The following is an 8777-nucleotide window of genomic DNA, read 5'->3' as shown; positions in this document are numbered from 1 at the left end:
CTATGCATCAGAATAGGATATCGAAAAGCAGTAACATGCTACACTACTCTAATGCAAGCAGTATAGAGGAGAGTAGGCGATATCTGGTGATCAAGGGGGGGGGCTTGCCTGATTGCTCTGTCAAGTAGGAGGGGTCGTCGACTCCGTAGTCAAACTGGGCAGCAGCAGTGTCGGTCTCGTAGTCTACCGGAGAGAAGAGGGGGAAGAAACAGTAAATACAATGCAAACATAAGCATGACGATGCGTGACATGACAGTGAGCGGTGCTAGGGGTGTCCTAACGCGACAGTAGGTGGTACCGGTGAAGGGGGGGAACATCCGGGAGGTATCCCCGATGTTTCGCGTTTTCAGACAGACGGACCGGAGGGGGAAAGTTGCTAGTTCGATAGGTTAGGGAGGTGTGGTGGATGAACGGACTGCATATTCGGATTCGTCTCGTCGTTCTGAGCAACTTTCATATAGAAAACATTTTCATCCGAGTTACGGTTTAAAAGATATGAATTTTCAAAGTTTATTTGAATTTCTGGAATTATTTAATTAACAGAAAAAGGGATATGACGTCAGCATGACGTAGGAGTGACGTCAGCGGTTAACAGTCCGGGTTGACTGGTCAAACTGACAAGGGGGACCCACCTGTCATAGACAGTGGGTTAACAGAGGATTAACTAATTAGTTTTTTAGCTAATTAACTACTGGGCCCACCTGTCAGCGAGAGATTAATTAAACTATTTATTTTTATTTATAAAACATTTTCTTTTTCTTTTCTTTTTAATTTTTGCGGCGGGGCCCGCATGTCAGTGACTGGGCCTGCCCAGTCAGCAGTTGACTGGGTCAACCCAGTCAACTGGGCCCGTGGGGGCCACTGGCAGAGACCCAGGGGTGGCCCCAGGTGTGCCACGTCGGCGGCCGGCGCCGGAGTATCGCCGGCGACCAAAACGCACGGCGGCGCGCGCGGGAGGGGCGCGGGTTTCACCCACTGTGGGTTTGCGGGGGCGGGGCTGGGCGCGTTCGACGCGGCTCGACGTCGCGCGTCCAACGGCGGTGGTCGGAGGGGCTGGAACGGACGGGGTCGACCGCTACGGGCTCGCCGGCGGCGAGGAGCTACGGGTGCCCGACGGAAGCTACGCTAGAGCGCGCGAATGGCCGAACTAGCTAGCTAGGTGGGTGCGGCACGGTGCGGTCGGACTAGCGGGCCAACGCCCGTGACCATTTGGTCACCGGAGACACGCCGGCGGCGAGCTCCGCGGCGTGGCGTTCGGGCGCGCGCGGGGAAGCAGCTACGGAGCGCGAGCGAGCTAGCGGAGAGGGGTAGGAGGTAGAGGAGCTCACCGCGCGGCGCAAGAAAGGCCCGTGGGTGCTTAGGAGCAGCAGGTCGTCGCCGGGGAAGAAGGGGGTCGCCGGCGTTCGAAGATGAAGGCGAGCTCGGGGAGGCCGATGCAGTGGCTCCGAGCTTCGGCGGAGAGGCGGAGGGGATGTAGTCGAGGGCGGTGACGTCGTACGGCACGGCGAGGTGGCGAGTGGGGCACGGTGGCCGCGTGAACGACGGGAACGGTGGCGAGCGCGTCGGGCGTGGGGAAGAGGGGAGCGGCGCGGATCCGGGGGAGAGGCACAGAGGCCGAGGGAGGGAGCAGGGTGAGTGGGAGAGAGGCCCGAGGGAGCGGGGCCGCTGGCGCCCTTATCCTCTCGTGGGGTTCACCGCCGGCGAGGGGGTTCGGCGGCGACGCGCCCTGTTCCGACCCGGTCGGGGGAACAGGAAGGGGACGCGGGGGGGGAGGTGGGCTGGGCCGGGGCGCGGCTGCGGGTGGCGGCCCAGCTTGGGCCGGGGAGGGGGGTTTGGGCCGCGGGTCCAGTGGGGGGGTGAAGCGGGCCCTTTACCCTTTGTTTTCTTTTTCTGTTTTGTTTTCTGTTTTCTCTTATTTGTTTATTTCCTTTTCTGTTTTATTTCATTTTAAAGCCTTTAGGCATTTTATAAAAATGTGTTCTCTCCACCATAATTACCAGTGTAATATTTGGCACCCACTGAACATTTTTGTTTGAGTTTTTGAAAACTTTTATTTTTCACTTTAATTATATTTGAAGTTTGAACTAGGAGTTAGAAAGGAAGGTGATTCAAATGTGATCAAGCCCTGTTTAGCAACATGATTAGCTTAATCACAGGGAGTTACTGTAGCATGATTCCCAGGGTGTTACAATTGGGCTGGTCAAAATAATATTTAGTGGATCGCAAATGATGTGTCCCACCGTAACAACGGTTCTTAGCAGGCCGTTAACAGGCCAAAAGCTCGATATGGCTGTATAAATGGAAATGGCCCGCAGGCCTCTAGCAGGCCGAAATAAATGTCAATTTTGTCTTGGCCCTTTTACTTTAAAGGCTGGTAAGAGGCCAAAAGGGTTATGGGCCAGAGGATGCCCAATTTGCAAACTAGGCTTTTAACAGGCCGAAAGTCGCGTCGGGCTGAAATTTTGCCCTGCGGAACATGGGCCCCTAATGGACCCAATGTCAAAGGCCCAACTGTTGTGCGGGCTATTAACAGGCCGAAAGACAAAATGGGCTAGGAATTGGCCCATTTACCGAATGGACCGAGGACAGGCCTAAAGTCACAATGGGCTAGAATTGGTCCAACTGCGGAATGGGCCGGGAAAAGGCCGAAAGACGTTCCGGGCCGTTAACGGGCTGGAACTGGCGATGGGCTGCTAACAGGCCGAAAGAAGCTTGGGCCGTAATTGGGCCCAAAGACGTAGTGGGCCGTTAACGGGCTGAAACTGACGATGGGCTGGAAATTTTCAAATCTATAATGGGCCTTTGATGGGCCGATTCTGTGTAACTTGCATGGGCCGTGCTTGTGTATGGGCCTGACTCAAGTAGGCTGCTAATGGGCCGGCCCATTTATTTTGCCAGGCCCGGCCTTCTGACCTGAATGGGCCACTGTTAGGCCGAGACACGTGTCGACGTATCATAGGCGCGTTCCGTCCATTCGCTAGATGACAACTATCCGAACGCCGGGCCGACACGTGGATCTCCTGGCGAATGAGAATTTTACACGTGGAAAATCCCCATTGGTCTAGGCTGTTAATGGGTTATTGGATCCAAACCAGAACTCGATAGCTTAACGGCGACCCGTTACGGTGGATGCCACATGTCGGTTACCCTTGACGAAAGCACTTCTATGACGCGCGATTTATTGTCATGGAAGTGGACACTTCTATGATGGTAATTTTGGTAATGTCATGAAACACTTCTACGACAGCACAAGTATGACTATCTTGATTATTTCATAAAATCGTCATGGATGTACATGCATGACAAAAAAGTGACCTACTGTGACAAACACGTATCATCATGGAAGTGTATTTTATTTGTAGTGTGTGCGCGTGCATTCCGCCGGTGCTCTAAGGTCGAAGCCGTCGCCGCCTTGCCTTCGTCTCCATTTGGTCGTCGAGCAACAACGATAAAGAGGTGCTACACGAGATGGCACAATAGGGGGCTGTTTTGGACAAGCTTGGTTGTAGCACGATGAACCGGACAGTGAAGGCCATGATGGTGGGTGCCTGCCTTCTCGTGCGATCAGCTGCTGCTGCAGCGGCACGCGGACATGTCTCCTCGCTTGTTGGCTACTACTGTTGTGTGTGGTGGCCGTGGTGGTGCTGCACGATGGGTCAAGCAGAGCAGAGCACGTGACCGGATATGTGTGGGTGCGGCCGTCCGGCATGCATACGCAGCCTCCTTCCACCTAGCCGCAGATGGCGCACGAGAAGGCAGGCACGGGTATCCATGTGTTGTGTGAGGACGTGGTGTACGCCGTGTGTGCATGCATGGGTATTATTTAAAAAGAAAAGATTTGTACATTAGCATTCAAGCGTATTGATTCAAATAGTTAGCCTACTACGTGATCAGCAAGCCGGAGATTCCGGATTCTGCGCGCATAGTCCTTGTTTTTTTACATGTTTATTTATTTCATCAGTTGACAGGTGGGACCCATGAGACAGGCAGGACGTAGTAATGACAATGCAATAGTGTGTTCCACGTATACAAATTTGACCGGTCAACTGGAGAAAATACGGAGCTCTAAGGCGATCCAGTGACCGTATAATTACTGTAACTCATATTCAATGATTGTATTGAGCGTATTCTGAAGTCCAATGACCGTATCGTGCTTCGACCTCAACTTCTGTAACATCCCCAGCATCACACTATAGTAATCCCTTATGATCAATGCCAAGTCATCTTGATTTACAAAGCTTAATCATGTTGGGGTAATATCTCAACTCAAATCCCTTCTCTGAATTCTATTCAAATTCAAAATGAAATTTGAAGTTGTAAAAAAAGTTGCTGGAAAAAATGTTCATTATTTAGCAAATATTCCAAAACAATTTGATGTTAAGAAAAAGAACATCACTATGTTGCTAAAATGAGCAGTAGCAATTAATCCAGTGCAATTCTAGCATTTTAAAATGCTACTCCATTTATGAAAATTCCAAATGGATTCAAATAAATCCCAAGCTTATGGTGGCAGTGCACCACTGCCCCTAGTATTTGTTTTCACCAGTGGCACATTTTTGCAAAAGATAATTAGTGCAAAAGAAAATGCAAAAGGCTACTGTTAAATGAAAACAGAAAAGTTTTAAGAGAAAAAGAAAAGGGGAAAGAAAGCCTCCTGCCCTCTAGGCCTCGGCCCACTCGAGCCGGCCTAGTGGCCCACTCCCCCTGGTCAACTCTCTCCTCCCCCTGTTCCCCTAACCCGAGCCAGGCGCCCGTTCCCGCCGGACCACCTCGCCGGCTCCGTCGCTACAGCGCGCGCCGCGGAGGGGATAAGGCCGCCACGAGCGCGCCTCGGGACGCCTCCCCACCTCCACTTGCGTCTCTCCTCCCCCAGATCCACCTCTCTCCTCTCCCTCTCCTTCGTTCTGGAGAGGAGACCGACGCGGTCGCCGCCGTTCTCCGTCATCCACGTGGCCACAGCCACCGCATCGCTTTGCCGTCCTGTCCATCGTCTCCGCCGGTCTCGACTACACCGTCCTCAACCACGAGCGCGAGCAGGAGAGCTTTGCTACGCCGCGGATCGAGCCGTTCCCTTTGCTTTGGCCGCCGGCGATCCTCCTCCGTCTCCGGCGACTCTGCTGCTACTAATCTTCCACGGGCCACCTTGAGCCGCTCGGTGAGCTCCGTCACCTCTTCCTTTTCCTCCTTTAACTTGCTGCGCCCGTAGCTCGCCGCTTCTACTGTGTCCGAACACAGCGCCGCCGTCGAGCTCCTCGGCATGGCCACGCTCGCCGATGCACTCGTCTGGGCTCGCAGTCGTGCTCAGCACGCGCGTAGGGCCCCATAGCGCCCTTAGCTGCTCCCGCCGCGCTCGCCTATGCACCCCTGGCTGCTCTGCCCGCGCGCCGCCTCTGCCGCTCGCGCGCTGTGCCCCCTGGCCAGCGCCGTAACCGCCGGCGCCCCCGTGTGTGTGCATGCGTGCTCTGTGTGTGTGGTGAGTGCGTGCGTGCAGTATGTGTGTGCATTTAGTGGGTGGTCGAGCCCGCCTCTGCCCGGCCACGCCCACCTCCAGCACCGCTGTGCCGCTGCACTGCTGCTGCTTCTCTGCCTGCTGCTGCTCCTATGCTACAGTTACTGTAGCAGTAGCCAGCTTTGCATCTATTACGCTAACTGGCCCTCTAAACGACCTCAAAACAGCAACTGGATCAAGCCTAACATAGCTAAAATAAATATGCGCGGGTAGTACACTTGACAGGGTTCAATTCTTTCCATTGGACCAAATCCAAAAGTTGGCTGGATTAATTCCTATGAAAATCACAAAATGCTAAGTTCTGTTAAGTGAAGAACCGAGAAACGGCTTTATTTTTATAGCTACTGTAGAGCTGTTGATGATAAGCTAATGAACTCTAATTTGGATAAAAGTGATACTAACATGTAGATCGTAGGAAAATGCTCATAATTGATGTAAGGCATGAGATCATAGGTTATACAGATCAACAGCTGTAGCCTCCGAAAAACAGCTAAGTGATGTTTTAAAAAACTGATGCAATCCTCAGACTTAGCCAATTTTCAGGAATTCTAGAATATGTCTAAAATATTTGAAAATTAATAGAAAATAAACCGTAACTCGGATGAAAAAGTTTTATACATGAAAGTTGCTCAGAACGACGAGACGAATCCGGATACACGTTCCGTTCGTCCGCCACACATCCTTAGCATAGCGAACGTGCAACTTTCCTCCTCCGTTTCATTTGTCCGAAACATGCCAAACTTCGGGAAAACTTTCCCGGATGTTTCCCCCTTTCGCCGATATCGCGTAACACCGCGTTAGAAGACATCTAGCTCTGCATGTTGTCCTGTTATGCACTTGCTTGCTATGTATTTACTGTTTCTTCCCCCTCTTCTCTCTGATAGACCCCGAGACCGTTGTTGATGCCCCTGTGATTGACTACGTTGACGACGACCCTTCTTCTCTTTCAACGGAGCTTCCAGGCAAGCCCCCCCCCCCCTTGATCATCCCGATATCGCCCATTCCATTCTCTCATGCTTGCATTAGATTTTGCTACTGTTATTGTTTGCTCCTATTCTGATGCATAGCCTGCTTTTGTAACCTGCTTATTGTTACCTACCTGCTTATCCTAAACTGCTTAGTATAGGTTGGTTAGTGATCCATCAGTGACCCCCACCTTGTCCTTGTTGCCCCTGCTTCATCATTGAAGACCCGATCAATGGGATCAAAGACCAGGCCCCGGCACCGCACATCACTTTCCCCTTAGTTGCTCGACACTACTGGGTTACTATCGAGTGCCGAGGGTGAGACCTCTACAGCACTTCTGATGTTAACCCTGTAGTGTAGCTATTCGGTCGTGGTCATCGAGGGTGATTCCGCCTTAACCACTTCCGAGACGACTCTGTCGTGCAACCCCTCAAGTGTGAACATCGGGGGTGGTTCCTCTTATGTTCACCTTGATGAGTACATCGAGTGGAATTCACCGGGGGTGATTCCTCGGGTTTTCCCCTTGATGTTTGGACACACGGATACTTGGACTTTACCACTGTTACTTGGAAAGACGGGTCAGCCCTGAGGGGTACCCGCGCGAGCTTAATTGCGAGTGACGTGGAGTCGGGTTGACCTGGAGGGTGCCCGCGAGATAATTACGAGGCGTGGCCGGGCATTCTTAGCCCTTGCCGCAAGTCCTCGAGACGGGACGACGGGGTCACATCTTTCGTGAGTCTCTGCTTGTTACCGCGCGTTCCTAATCCACTATGATTTGGATATTTGATCCGAGGGGCCTCTGGCCTGATAGCACTAACCATCACGTGGGCATAGTATGGGCGTTCTGCGTCGTATGCATCAGCCGAAGCTTAATAGACGTCAGCGACTGAGCGGCGCGCGCCGGGTTGGACTGGTAAGCACCTGCCTTTTTAAAGGAGGTTGCTAGGTCTGCTCACCGGCCGCGTACGCAACGTGCAGGAGTTCCCGGGGTGATGGCCCATGACCCCTGGGGGCATAGGTTTAGTCCGGCGTGCTGACCTCTCTATTAAGCCTAGGTCGGGTTGCGGCGTATTGTTTGGCCGAGGCCAGGCATGACCCAGGAAAGTGTGTCCGGACGGAGTTAATCGAGCGTGGTGGGTAAGTTGGTGCACCCCTGCAGGGAAGAAAACATCTATCGATATCCTGTCCTACGGTAACGAACACTTGGAGTTGTATCCCGGTCGATACAACTAGAACTGGATACTTGTGATGAGAAATGGATTGTGATGAGAATTGGATAGTATGTCTCTGGGATTGCTTTCTCGCAGGGAGTCAAGAAAGAATCTCTGGCCGAGGTTGATAACACTACTACTACTTTACTTTATGCTACTCTTATCTCTTCTGATGATGCAAGATGCTTGGAGCTGCTTGAAGATGCTAGTCTTTGATAGGCTAGGCTTTCCCCTTCTCTTCTGGCATTCTGCAGTCCAGTCCACAGATACAACCCATTTCATTGATACCGATGCATATGTAGTGTAGATCCTTGCTTGCGAGTACTTTGGATGAGTACTCACGGTTGCTTTGCTCCCCCTTTTCCCCCTTTCTTCTTTCCGGTTGATGCAACCAGATGTCGGAGCCCAGGAGCCAGATGCCACCGTCGATGCCTACTACTACGTGGAGACCGCCAACAACCAGGAGTAGTTAGGAGGCTCCCAGGCAGGAGGCCTTGCCTTTTCGATCGATGTTGCTTTTGTGCTAGCCTTCTTAAGGCAAACTTGTCTAACTCGTGTCTGTACTCAGATATTGTTGCTTCCGCTGACTCGTTTGTATTCAAGCTGATGTATTCGAGCCCTCGAGGCCCCTGGCTTGTAATATAAAGCTTGTATTATTTTAATTTGTGTCTAGAGTTGTGTTGTGATATCTTCCCGTGAGTCCCTGATCTTGATCGTACACATTTGCGTGCATGATTAGTGTATGATTGAATCGAGGGCGTCACAACTTCAGTGACCATCAGTGTATTTATCTCTAGGAAAATTATGAGAGGGGTGTCTCCAATAGTGTTCCTCGGCTTACACCTAGCATCACGGTGGTCGAACCTGGAATCATTCATCTAGTACACGTGGCATCTCAGATCTGGACACAAGGTGACGTACACCGTCAAGGTCCACGGTCAAGGGAGTCAGGGCGGACACGACCTCTCACTGCGTCTGCCATTTGAAGCGGTGCGCCGGCCCAGGGCGCCGCCCGCTGCACTCCCAGCTATACCCACCTCCTCGCCGCATTCAAAAACCTACATTTAAACCTGCGTGGAATGCAAGAAACC

The 8777-nt window shown here is 52.1% G+C and overlaps 1 long non-coding RNA gene across 1 annotated transcript; it reads left to right on the top strand.

Moving 5' to 3' along the window:
* The first annotated feature begins 4768 nt into the window (after window positions 1-4768).
* Window positions 4769-8358, top strand: LOC141021512 (uncharacterized). The gene is made up of 3 exons (XR_012182830.1): window positions 4769-5155; window positions 6394-6471; window positions 8082-8358. It is a non-coding gene; the product is annotated as an uncharacterized lncRNA (long non-coding RNA).
* Window positions 8359-8777: the final 419 nt, after the last annotated feature.

This window comes from Aegilops tauschii, chromosome 4 (assembly GCF_002575655.3).
Source record: "Aegilops tauschii subsp. strangulata cultivar AL8/78 chromosome 4, Aet v6.0, whole genome shotgun sequence".
In the NCBI taxonomy this organism is placed as follows: domain Eukaryota; kingdom Viridiplantae; phylum Streptophyta; class Magnoliopsida; order Poales; family Poaceae; genus Aegilops; species Aegilops tauschii.
This window is presented reverse-complemented; position numbering and strand designations above follow the sequence as displayed.